Source organism: Prenolepis imparis, unplaced genomic scaffold (assembly GCF_030444845.1).
Source record: "Prenolepis imparis isolate NDT839.2.m4 unplaced genomic scaffold, iyPreImpa1.0 SCAF_8, whole genome shotgun sequence".
Lineage (NCBI taxonomy): Eukaryota > Metazoa > Arthropoda > Insecta > Hymenoptera > Formicidae > Prenolepis > Prenolepis imparis.
In genome coordinates, this window is record NW_028141166.1 from 12203504 (window position 1) to 12217216 (window position 13713).

Here is a 13713-nt window from a genome sequence, read left to right on the forward strand (position 1 = left end):
ATAATGTTTTTATATAGGAGCAATGTGAGAAATTTCGTTTTTAATGGCACATATGTAAGAAATTCTCTCTTAAAAAAAAAATGTTATTAGAAGTTATGAACTATTGGAATAAGAGAACTCTCCCCTTCCCTATAAATAAGAAGAAATAGGAAGAATTTATATATTTTGTTTAACGTTTGCTTTGTGATCGATGACAAACATTTCTGTTTTCTAGTATATAACGGTATATTTTTTATATATTTTGTTTGTACAGATGCTATATAAAAAATAAAATGCAATAAATGTTTATATTTTATATAAAATAATCGTGCATGTTTTCGGATAAAAAGTTAAATAACAAACGCAAGAGAAATAAAGATAATTTATCGAGGCTGCGATTTAACTACTACAACGAAAATTACGCGGGAAGATTGGAACATCAGTGTCACTATACATTAAGCTAGTATTAACTACACGTTTAAGCCAGTATTTACGTCATTCTTGTTTACTTGGCTAATACACGTCGGTATTACAATATTTTACATTAACACAAAATAATCGTTTTGTCTTAAATAATATAAACTGCGTGAGGAAAATATTTTCTAATTAGTTGCTACACCAGAAGCTTTATATATTCAACGCAATAAGAATCCTACTTACCCTCGAGTTAAACTTTGTCGTTTAACGTTGTCACCCTTCTTCCACACTAGAGCATTATATTGTTCCTCGTAATACGAATGAACGGTTTATAACGATTACATGCACAGATAGATCGTGTTTTTTGTTTTGTGAAAAATCTCGAATGGTATCGTTGTTGGAAATATTCTCGAGGCGCGCATTATCAAACGTAATGGAAAAAGCAAAAAGGAATCCAAGATATATTGCCTCGGTAATGCTACCTCTTGCAAATTGGAATCGATTGAGCCTTCGATAGCTATGATAAGAAAATTACAATGTTAACACTGTTGAAGTATCTCGAAAAATGTGGAGAATCATACAGCATGATATGATTGTTCACAAAAGATGTGAAAAAAAGAAATTCTCATTTGCAATAAAACGATAGTTTTGTTACAAGATAAATGTCCTTGATTGGGGCTAATTTATGCATTGCGTAAATTAATAATGGCAGCATTCTTCTCACTGCACATCAATAATAATTTAAAATGAAAAATAATTTATATTTATTAAAAGTAATCTGCAAAATGTAAATAATTAATAATTGACTTGAAATAAATTTTATAATACATTCCAAAACTTCTTTTACAAAATTATCAGTCCTAATTAGCGCGAAATTGAAAACAACAGTTCATATTAATACTTTATTTATTCAAAATCTCTATAAAATATGGAATCTTTAAATCAAGTTTTCTAAAGTTTTGATTTGCATAAAACAAGCATTACGGAAACTAAGGAACACTTGAAAGGATGATGAATTACAATTGTGTCGGTTTAAATTATTCTCGATCAAGTTCGAGCGAGAGAGACACACTGATAATTCGACACGTAGATCGATCGACGAAATGTTCTCCCCGTGGAAGTTTCCTTCCAAAGAGTGACGCGAACACGAGATAGGGTCCAACCGAATGTAGCTACGCGCGTATACTGAAGGAACTTGTGCAGCGAGGGCGCCGGCTTGAACCGAATCAACCCCTCTTCCCAGCATCCCACGCGGCGCGCATTCTCTTATCGGGCAGTCGGGACGATACGACTTTTGGACCGATAATATCGTCAATTGTGTTGAGGGAAATGCGCGACAATCGACGAATAATCAGACGGGTTTGTCTCGCAGATTTCCGCGAGTTAACTGCCTCAACAGCTTTAATGCCGCATCGAGAAAAATCGATTGCATTATTCGCGCCTCTCTGCATCGGTCCAATTAAATTTTGCAAATAAAGACAGTGTGATTGTAAAATTTCTTTAGATATAGCAACACTACTGATATTTTCTTTAAACTATTATGTGTATAAATTAATGTAGATTTTTGATAAATGTAAACGCACTTTATTTTTGATTGCTAATTAATTAAAATTTAATTATGGATTAGAAGCACGATTATTGACAATTATTTTAGTTATTGATATACTGTAAAATTCTTTGTGTATTTTTTGTATTTTTGTATTTTTCAATATAATATACTGACTTTTAATTAAAATATTGAGTAAGCGCTTTTAAAATGTAAAGCGAAATCACCAGGTTAAGGCGGAAAACAAAAATTCTAAGAGCTAAAAGCTAAGTGCTTCTATGTTCTGAGATGTTCTTAGAATAGTTTATGTTACACATGCTTCAAGTGTATGGTGGTAATGTGTGCAATCGCAAGAATAATATTCTGGATGTGTTTTGGAACTCTAACTGTTTTGAGACGAAAAATATAGCACTATAAAGTATTTCAGAAAATATATCTAGACTGACTTCTCTATACACAACTTTATGTAACATTAGTGGTTCACTTTTATAGTGGTTTTACATATAAAATTTTATCTTATATGAGATACTGTATTGTGCTTGTCTCAAGAATTCTATTTGAAAGTAGGCAAAACAATTTATGAATGTGAAAATAAAATATCCATTAAAATATTTGAATTTTGAATAAAGAGAAAACTCTGCATAAAAAGTATAAATCTTTCAAAATTCTTTAGTAAATACTTTCGATTCTACATTAAATATGAAGCTGAAAACTCGATGGAATATTTTATTCAAAACATTTGGCTCAGACGTCGAATATGTGGCATTTTAATAGAAAACCGCTGGAAAAGTCGATTTCGTTGCTCGATTTCACGCAAATTTAAAGAAAAATTATGCTATGTTTGCTACGTGCATTAAGATATATTACAACTATTTACGAAATTCTGTTAAATATCCACTTCATCAAATAATGTTCGTAATATTCGATTAAAAGCTGTCGCGCGAGGAGTTGACTTAATAATATAAAGTGTTCGCACACGCTCGTTATTGAATTTACCTTTGACGCAGCGCGAAAGCGCAACCGCTACATTATATTATTAATTAATCTCCCTAAGAAAAAAGCAAACACCTCTACGTCGTACCTCAAAGGTCGATGAACTTGCATTTATTTATACTGTATGATTAAATATCGTCCGCTTACAATATAATCTTGGCAAACAACAAGATTGATTGCTTATGTGACGACAGGGTGTCGCAACTACCAGTTGCTATCTATTACAGAGAGTGCATCGCACGGACAGCGTATTTTCCCTCAATTACGGATAGTAAAAGTGAAAACTAGAGAGCGTTGTTTTTTTATATAATACTCAGAGTTCAGTAATTGTAACAAAATAATAAAATTTTTATTTCATTTATGATTTTTTTACATTAACGAAACTTTAAGAAATAAATATGAGAATGTTCCAGATTTAATTAGTCAATTTTTGCTAAAAGAAGAAATGGTGATTACAAAATTTTAATTAAGTATTAAAAAATTTATAATTGTGAGAAAGTACGTGACTTTTAATACATTGCATATATTTCACGAACGCTTTTATGCGTATTAAAGTTATTAGCTGATATTAAGGGATAGAAAATGATACTTATGAATATGATTAGAGTAGACTTTCAGTCGTGAGATATATATTCATGAAAATAAAAATCAAATCGATAATCGCTAGATCTCGTTCACTGTATCTATGAATTCCTACGGCTTCTGCGCAACTCTTATCATCACCAAATTGCATGTTAGAATCCCTTCAAGCGTTATAAGAAATGATTACCCGCAGGGATTTATGAAGCGAGCGAAGAATTTTTTTTCTCCTTATGACCGCGCAACACGGTATATATGCGCGCGAAGTTCACGCTGGATTTCGCTTAACAACATTGCCGCCCCGTCAATGGCAACAAGTTTCGGGGTCGTATTACGATAAATAGTCCTCGCACTCTAGACGGTAAAAATAATGGACGACAATTTATCACTGCACATTTCGTCGTCTTTTTTATTTTATAGCGCACAACACTACTCGCATTCGTCGCGCTATAAAAAAAAAAGACTAGACATTGAACGATATTTTCTGTTCTCGCATATATATTACCATCTGTTCGGACAAATGCACGGCAATTTAAAAAAAAATTTAGAATAGTATCGCGAGTAAAAAAAAGACAAGCAAAATCAATTGCATATCAAATTGTCAATTAGAGTTGATCTTTGTGCGCACAATTTCGCATAAAAGACAATTTCTCTCTGTTACGCTCTCCTTTTACTCCGAATAGCATTTTATTCTTATTGTTCAATTAAAAAAATGAACTATTCTCCGTATCATAACAAAAAGGAGCAAGACAGTTGCTCCAACGTGTTCAGAAATTACAAACGGTGAAAATGTTAGCATTAATCTCGATTGTGTGGACACGGTAGCAAAAAATTTCTATTCCAACAAGACTCATAAGAATGTGATTTACGCACTTACACCCAACCAAAAAGGTACGGTCCTGAGAGAATGTTTCTAATCATAGGAATTAATTACAGTAAAAAGTCGCGAGCAAAAGTTTGCCGAAGCCACACATTACAAGGACCGTTACTGCGCGGCAGCTTCCCTTTTCTCGTTTCAACAATAAAGAACCATGAACTTTGTGAACTCGTTTGCCGTCTCAGCAGGGCCATTTGGTTACAGCGAAACATTCACAATGTTACAGAGTGCGGTCTTCCATGTCTCGTATTTCCGTAAATGGTCTAGCTGACGTTAGCTGTGCGCTCGCACGTTTCGCTTAAAAGAGATTTTTTTCCTCGCAAAACTCAACTACATGTAGAATTAGTCTGAGAATATAAAATTAACATAATTTCTGCGTGCACGCAGTATACAGTATTTTTATATTAAACTATTTATATGTTAACTATTTATACATATATAACTTTTATATTAACTATTTTGCATAAAAGGAGATAAACTAACAATTAATAATTTTTTGATTTTAGTTTCTACGTGCAAAATTTAATATATAATATTAAGCATTTATTACACACACATATACACATATATAATACCAGATGTTTCAGATCAAGTCAATGAAACTTCAGGGTTTTATAGGAAATTGAAGTTGAAACAAAAAAATTTCTATAAACATATGCTTCGTTAAAAAGTTATAGTTAATAAACCTCGAAAAATCACGTTTTTTATTGATTTTTAAAAATAATTTCAAGCTTTATAGTTTATCAAACGCTTGTCAACGCTAGAGACAACTTAATAAATAAAGAATAATAGATGCATCTCAACAAAGGAACATATTCGTACGATGCAGTAAGTTAATATTGCGTAGATACCAAAAATGCATTAATAAACAGGGACATCATTTTGAACATTGATAATTTAAACAATTGATGATTTGAAAATTATTTTTTTATTAATTTTTTTCACTTAATATTAATTTTTATAATTATTAAAAAATACTTGATAAATTAAAGTTATAAACTAGTTGTGTAGATGTAACTTTCCTGTTAGCGATAGTGCATTAAAAATGCTTTCAATAGAAAAGACAAACATTTCAAAAGTCTGTTTTATTTTAATCTGTTAAAGTGAAATATTCTATTTCTATTAAATGATACTTCTATGCTCCTCGCATTCCTTTCACTAGATTCGTAGAAACTTCGTCGGAGCAACAAATACGTGACTTTCCGAGGTTTATTTAACTCCGCAGATGTCCAGATGAATTTTCGAATTGGGCCATTTTCTCTTGGGAGTAGCGTTATATCTTTGACGGACATGAAGGCGAAATGCGCGGTTTACGCGATGATTCATCGTAGGTAAGGTTTATCCGCGCAGACTCACGAGCATTTCTCAAGAGAACTCGAGATAAATGGAACAAGTTTCTCGGGGGGGTGAATCAGCTACGTTATTTCTGTTACAAGAAGAAAGGTCGCCGCTGTCTTTGTCGCATTTCCGTCACTCTTAAATGCATAATGAAGCTTTGGCGGAATTAAATTCGCAAACCAATTGTTGTAATTTTATTAGCATTTCTTCATTGCTTCCATTCTCTATTATAGATGTTTATTACAAAATCAGATTTAATAAAATATTCATTGGTTACGAATCGCGATTTTATCTAGTCTGTTTTTCTCATTCCGAAATCTATTCGATTCTGATAATCAATTACGATTTATTTGTTATATTAAATAAATAAGTTCTCTATCTATCTATTTATCTATTTGTATCTATATATTTTTATTTACTTACATATCCATCTTTCTTCCGTATATCGTTGGTTTAATAATAAAATTACTCGATAAAAGAGCAAACAAATATGTGTACGATGTGGCTTGAAAATTCAATTATTAAATAAACCTACTACCACTTATAAATTAAGTAAGTTTTTATGCAAATTTTTCAAGGCTAAACTGTTTTTACTTTTTGTGGAATATCAAAGTTTATAAATGCTAAGTTCCGTAGATTTTTATTTTAATTATAAAAGCTATACTATATAATACATTTAATAGCAAAGAGAAAAACAAGCTTAATGTTATTCGTATAATTTTATTCCGAATGTGGGCTATCCTGGCATAATTTAAAGATATATAATTTCATCCAAATTTCTCTCAATATCAAATACCATGGATAACATCTAATATTGCCATCTCTTCTCGTTCGATTTATTATTATCGCGATTCGGAAGTTAATATGAAGTCGAATAGGGTCATATCAGTTATTTCAGAGTTACGTGATCTCTATATTATTAATATTTCACGAGAATAAAACGATTCGCATATATATCGCCCGTTGTAATCATAGATATTCGTTATTTATATCATATCTCTCTTGCGCCTCTTAAAACAAAAAGGAGTAAAGTTTATAATTATAATCGACGAAACGTCAATGTAGTCGCAAGCGTGGCCGTGTGCAAAGCTACGACGAATGCAATAAGAATCTAGCGTTTTAGTAGCAATTGAATCGTGCAACTCGAATTCGCTCGATATTCGTATGCTGGCGGCAAAATTCCCTGTGGGAAATCGGGATGCGCTTTAAAAGTCCTGATACACCGAGAAAAACTAGAGCTGCGGGATGGAATCAGATAACGAGTTGTAAGGAATAATGACGAGCGCGAGTTCGACGTGGTTTCATCTCTCGTAAATGGATTAAAACAATTTTACGGAGCTCTCTAGTACTGCGTCATACAGTACATCTCGCCTGCTGGCTATAACCCCATTTGTCTTTCATGAGAGTTCGAAAATTGCGGGAATTGACCGTCTGCTTTACCGCTCCCCGGCTTGCCAATTTATTACGCTTTTAAATCGAAGCGCTTATTGGCGGAAAGTTCGCGTGAAATTTATGACAATGCGCATTCCATTATGAAATCCATTAACTTTCGCATTCGCGAATGGCGAATGAAGCGCGCTTCGTTCTCCTAATTTGAGTCACGCGACGAGTATAAGCGAACTTCCCTCACGGCAGCTCATTTCTAGCTAACCTCGGTGCATTTCCCGAGCACATCATTATATACTGCTAGAACGAAATAGAGAACGAAATACAGGCACCAATTATCGACTGCGTTCAACGGAACGGTAGCTGTTTAAATTTCCAAAGGGAGAACCTCGTTAGTCACGTATACATGTGGAGAGAGAGAGGGAGGGAAACGCTTTAAGACTAAATTTATAGCTTGATTTTGTAGAATATATAATTTTATAGATAGATATTATACTGTGATAATGCATATTAATTGTTGGTACGTATTATGTGTATGCATTGTGTGTATTATATTACAATTTATCTTCATGAATTTATTATTCAGTATCATATTACGTGAATTTTTCAAAACAGATCTGCATAAACTTTTATGTATAATAAACGATACAACGAAGTGGACATAAATATGTTTTGAAAATAACGTTCTGAGGCATTTTCTTTTTCTCTATATATACGTAAAATTTTAAGCACTGAAAAGACTCGCACAAGAGAAATTAATAATTTTTTTATTTATTAATTCTAGCGTAAAATATATATTATACAATATTTTTATTTGATTTGTGTGCTCGGTATAAGAAAGAACGTGTAACAAAGAAAATAAGGGGGATATCTTTCGTAAAACAAATTTATTTCCCGGATATATCGTCTCTCATGCGTATAAGAGCAAGCATTCCTCTTCCAATGTTTTCTTCTCCCTTCATTTTCTCATTATAATATAAATGTAATATTATTCATCACGTATACCACTCAAAATTTCCACAACATGGACAAAACTTCTATCATACTTAACAGAAACAGAGCTAAATTACGTTGATATGACAGCCTAGTTTACAGCAAATTAAGCCTCACTTTTACATTTAAAAACATAGCTATGCATGAGCTATTAATATTTCGTTTATTATATTTTATTTTCCTGTTGTCAAAAATAATTATAAATTATAATATAATGTACAGTTTTAACATTTAAAAACTTATTTATGGAAATTTTTTTTCTATATTTTAAAATTAGATATTTAGACATGTTTTTTGAATAATTAAAATATTTAGACATATTTCTTGAAACCTAATCAAATTATTTGTATATAACGTAACGATGTATTGACAAAAGTAGATTACTTTGTTTTTAATTAACATACTTATTTCAGCCGAAATTGATGCGTTTTGATTTTAATACAAACGAGAAATTAATAAGAAAATTAATTAAAATACAATTCGCATTGTATATATCGAATTTAATCTAATATCAATTAATCTCATCAAATAAATCTTTTATCTTCTTTAATTATAAAGTATTAATTATCTCAACGATGGCTGGGTTGATCGAGTTTGTACTAGACTTATTATTATTAATTAATAGCATTAATAGCATAGTCTCAATTCTAAGAGAAAAATATCTTTATTTTATATTTAATATAAATAAAGATATCAAAATGAAGTTATAGTGAAGTTTCAATTGTGAAACATTTTTGTGTAAAAATCGTCATTGTCGTCAAGTCAGTAAGAATTGAATAATGCATGTATATAATTAGCAAAAATCACAAATTGATTTTTTTAAAAAGAATTTGTATATAAAGCATTAAGATGCTCAAAGAATATAGGCTTTGCAAATTTCACAAATGTTGCTTCCTTTATATATAACATATGCTTTATTTCGAATGTTCCACTTTAATATAGTAAATATTTTTACATTATTTTATTTATATATCAGCGTTTTCATAACATAATATTATGATACTTAATGCTCCGTATAATATAATGTACTGAATTATAAAATATAACATAATTAAAAAATATTATTATATTATTAGCAAGTTGCTATTGCGATGTACGAGCTGCAAGCTATCTTTCTATTTTTTTCGTCATGCATTTCTATATGCAATGCATCTTTTTTTTTTGAGTTCTTTGATTGTTATATCCTATCAAATTTTCTCGTCCCAAAATCGTAAGGACCTGTTGCGCTTCTTCCTTTCTGTAATGTCCATCGAAATATTTTCGGTGGCCATCTGTCCTCGGACATTTTCAAAAGATGTCTAAATTACTGAACCCTTCTTTTTTTCTATTCTCTCGATTACTTCCTTCTTGGTTTTCATTTGATTAAAATATTAATATAAAAAATATAATTACGATATCTCTCTGAGTTTTCCTCTTCGACCTGTCCGGCTTGGGTGACCCTACACCCATTACATTATCCCATACCCTCCATATAATTTTTAATATATTTAAAAAATGTCTTATATGTGTACATATAATTTTTAACATTTATAATTAATTTTATAATTAATTTTATAATTAATTTCCTAACTTGTATAAATTTTAATTATTTTAATTTCCTAAAAAAGAAATGTTATTTTATTTCTCTTGAAAATAGAAGTTTAAATAGAATTTTAATCTTTTAAATTAATCTCAAAGTTTATTTTATTTTATTTTTTCTAAGAATAGTTTTAATTTAATTTTTTAAAGTTTTTAAAAAATAATTTAATAATTATTTTTCAATTTTTAATGTGTTAATGATCCTAGTATCTCTAGAATTATTTGGATACTAAGAAGAAAATCCTAATGATTCCGTAGCCCTAATAACCCTATTTGCTGACTAATCCAGCGGGAATTATTCGAGATTTGGGGTGCGTTGCCCTAATCGGTGTCCTAATCATGTGCCCTACTCGCGTGCCCTAATCGAATGCATCAAAAGCATTCCTGATTACGTACTATTGCACGTAAATAAAATATAAAATACACGATATGTTTTCATATGCTCTCAGAAGTACCTTATGTATATACTTTGCATTTTGGCAGCAATTATTCTTCTTCAGTTAGACTTATGATTTGTTAAACGTATGCATATAGATCAAGAAAGGAGAGAAAGCCTCCTTTTGCAGAATAATTATTATTGCTAGCAGATAAGTGTAAATAACATATCACGCTTCTTGACGATTGTACGATTTTATAATCGTTCGTTGGATTCGATGATTTTAATATAACTTTACTTTAACTAATTGTAAGAAGAAAAGTCAAGTTTTTAATTAAAATTGATTAAAATTTTTGCAGTAATATACATATAATTTATAAAAAATGTAATTTTTATATATAACAAAATTAAATTATTTATTATTTATTTAATTTATCATCACTCTACAGATAATTTAATTAAATGATCATTTAATTTTATATTAGTTAAAGCAAAGTTAAGAACAATTTCTACTATAAGTACTAGAATGGATAAGCTATAAATTAGGATAAGATCGGCGCGACATAAAAATAAATTATTACTATTACGTATAATTATTAAAATTGTTCTTTATTAAAAATAGATAAATTAGATAATATTTAAATTTCTTTAAAAATTTATTAAAAAAGTGCTCTTTCTAATTATCCTTCTTTAATTTTTATTTTATCTTGAATTATATTAAAGCAATTTAATAAAAGTCATTCAACCTAATCTGTTACGGCTTATCCATTTTGAGGCAACAGATCTATCTACAATTTCTACAAATCCATCACCTCAAAATTAAATAAAAGTTTGTCACTCACCGACACCGATGTGCTACAGCGGAGTTGTTATCGAAGCTACGTTGTCTGTAACACATAAATATAAAATTCAAATTGGTGCAATGTCAAAAATAATTAATATTTCAAGAAGTTATTATTATTATACGCGTCAAATTTTATATTCGATGCATACAATAACAAGCAGACAAATATAAAATATGGAATATATAAGATATATAAATATGAAATAATTTTATAAATTTACAAAAATAAATATTTTAAATAAAATATAGAAACACTTTTATATGATTTATATGAAAGTCTTTCTCTCTGAGTCTCTCTTGTTTAAATTATTCAAATAAATGAACTGAATTAATGCGTGTATGTACGTATTTATAATAATTAATATATAAATAATGGCATTCACCCTAAGGTTGCTCCACCGGTGCCCGAAGCCTCGTCTAGGCCTCCTCCTCCTCTCAGGTTAGGTTAGATCAGGATCGATGAGATCTGTTAATTAACACGCGCGACACTTTTAACGGCACTCCCGCACTTGTATACGTAATATACTTTTAATGGCACCCTGAAATAGAGAAATCAAGAATCTATTACACAACGACAACGCGTTTTGGGTACTTGGCTTCCATTCAGAATAAACCTTTAGAATAAATCATAAAGGATTAACCATTCAGGAGCCCTTTCATTACGTTAAAGTGCATCCATGAAGGAATTATTGTATTATATATAATTTTGTAATATAATACAATAACACAACATATACGTGTATATCTTTCTCATTTCGTTTAACCTAATCGAATATACGCGCGCGAAGCAAAGTCATATTATTCTTTGATAATAAAATTGCAATGCATGCATAAAAATATATTAATTAATTATCTAATGCTTGAAAATTCAAATGTTTAACAGAAAATGCGAACAAAGTATAAGAATTTTCTATAAGAATGTTTCGATTAAAATACCTGCACACACTTCCATTAGAAGTCGCGTATCTCTCCATACATTCAACACTCTGCACGTCTCGTGCGGGACTGATGCCGATGCCCACTGACCGCAAACTTCTGCATGGTGTCGCCACCTGACGGCGAGACCTAACTTCACAGCCAAGAACGAACCGAGCTCGGTGCAGTACCTCGCGGACCCCTCTCTTTCTATTAGACACGTGTGTCCCATGCATCCACCACGCTGCAAGTCTTCCATGAGACTGATCCCCACCATCGACAACGATACTTTGCGCAGCGGTGTCGCCAACTGTCGACGAAACCTATCTTCACAGCACGGAATGTAGCCGAAAGTCGAGTTCAGTGACGCGGTCGAGTCCGGCGAAGAGTTAACCTAAATTATCCCGATTAGACTGAAACTTTTCTTTTTTCTTGAAGTACAAAATGTTACAAGTACCCAAAACACGTCGCCGTCGCGTAATAGATTCTTGATTTCTCAATTTCGGGAGTGCCGTTAAAAGTATCGCGCGTACAAGTGCGGGAGTGTCGTTAAAAGTCGACCCTAACCTGAGAGGAGGAGGAGGCCTAGGCGAGGCTTCGGGCACCGGCGAAGGAATCCTAGGGTGAGTGCTATTATTTGTATATTAATTATTATAAATTGCGTGCACACATTAATTCGGTTCATTTATTTGAATAATTTGAACAAAAGGAAACTCAGAGAGAAAGACTTTGCGAGCTTTCAAGGACACAGTGTGACACAGTGTATCACTCTATCTTCTTTAAATACCAGTGGACAACAAAGATAGAATAATACTCTGTGTCGCACTGTGTTCTTGTTGGAAAGCTGCCTTTTATATAAATCATATTATTTGAATAATTTGAACAAAAGGAAACTCAGAGAGAAAGACTGCGAGCTTTCAAGGACACAGTGTGACACAGTGTATCACTCTATCTTCTTTAAATACCAGTGGACAACAAAGATAGAATAATACTCTGTGTCGCACTGTGTTCTTGTTGGAAAGCTGCCTTTTATATAAATCATATAAAAATGTTTCTATATTTAAAATATTAATTTTTATAAATTTTTAAATATATATATATATATATATATGTGTGTATATATATATGTATATCTTATATATTCCATATTTTATATTTGTCTGCTTGTTATTGTATGCATCGAATATAAAATTTGACGCGTATAATAATAATAACTTGACATATGAATTATTTTTGACATTGCAATAATTTGGATTTTATATTTATGTGTTACAGACAACGCAGCTTTGATATCAATAACTTCGCTACAGCTCATCGGTGCTGGTGAGTGACAAACTTTTATTTAATTTTAAAATAATAGATTTGTAGAAATTGTAGACAGATCTATTGCCTCAAAATGGACAAGCCGGAACAGATTAAGTTGAATAACTTTTATTAAATTGCTTCAATATATATATATAAGAATAGAGAAATAATTATCCGTAAAAATCGATACTCAAAAGATTGTATAGAAACGATAATTTCTAAATTTTATTCCTTCGTTTTCATTGCTTCAATTTTTGTTTGAATAATCACGTGCTTTAACAAAAATGTATTGTTACAATATAATTTTATGTCGATTATCAATGAGATTTAATAAAATCGTTAAATGTAATAATTATACACAGAGAATTTTCTCTTAGAATTTACCTTGAAAATCATGGTAATCATGGGACAATATAGTATGGAAAGAATTTTATGAGAATTTTTTTGATTAATATTTATCACAATAAAAATAATAATATCTATTACAATAAAATATAAAATATCTTTGATTAATTTTACTTAGCAGTTTAGTAAAATTAATCAAACGTGTTTTATATTTTATTGTGATAGATATTATTTTTATTGTG

The 13713-nt window shown here is 30.8% G+C and overlaps 2 protein-coding genes across 3 annotated transcripts in view; one reads left to right on the forward strand and one right to left on the reverse strand.

Moving 5' to 3' along the window:
* The window catches only part of Glurb (metabotropic glutamate receptor B), a 157009-nt gene extending 155446 nt beyond the window's left edge, over positions 1-1563 (reverse strand). The window contains exons 1-2 of one of the 2 annotated variants that reach the window (XM_083044249.1): positions 1417-1563; positions 640-913 (exon numbers count right to left, since the gene is read on the reverse strand). The gene's annotated coding sequence lies outside the window, so the exon portion shown is untranslated. Of the gene's footprint in view, positions 1-639; positions 914-1380 lie in introns of both variants that reach the window. The other variant, XM_083044250.1, reaches the window with a different exon arrangement.
* A 10860-nt stretch (positions 1564-12423) lies between these two features.
* The window catches only part of LOC145940024 (uncharacterized), a 298072-nt gene continuing 296782 nt past the window's right edge, over positions 12424-13713 (forward strand). Inside the window, exons 1-2 of the mRNA XM_083044795.1 lie at positions 12424-12444; positions 13097-13144. The gene's annotated coding sequence lies outside the window, so the exon portion shown is untranslated. The remainder of the gene's footprint in view (positions 12445-13096; positions 13145-13713) is intronic.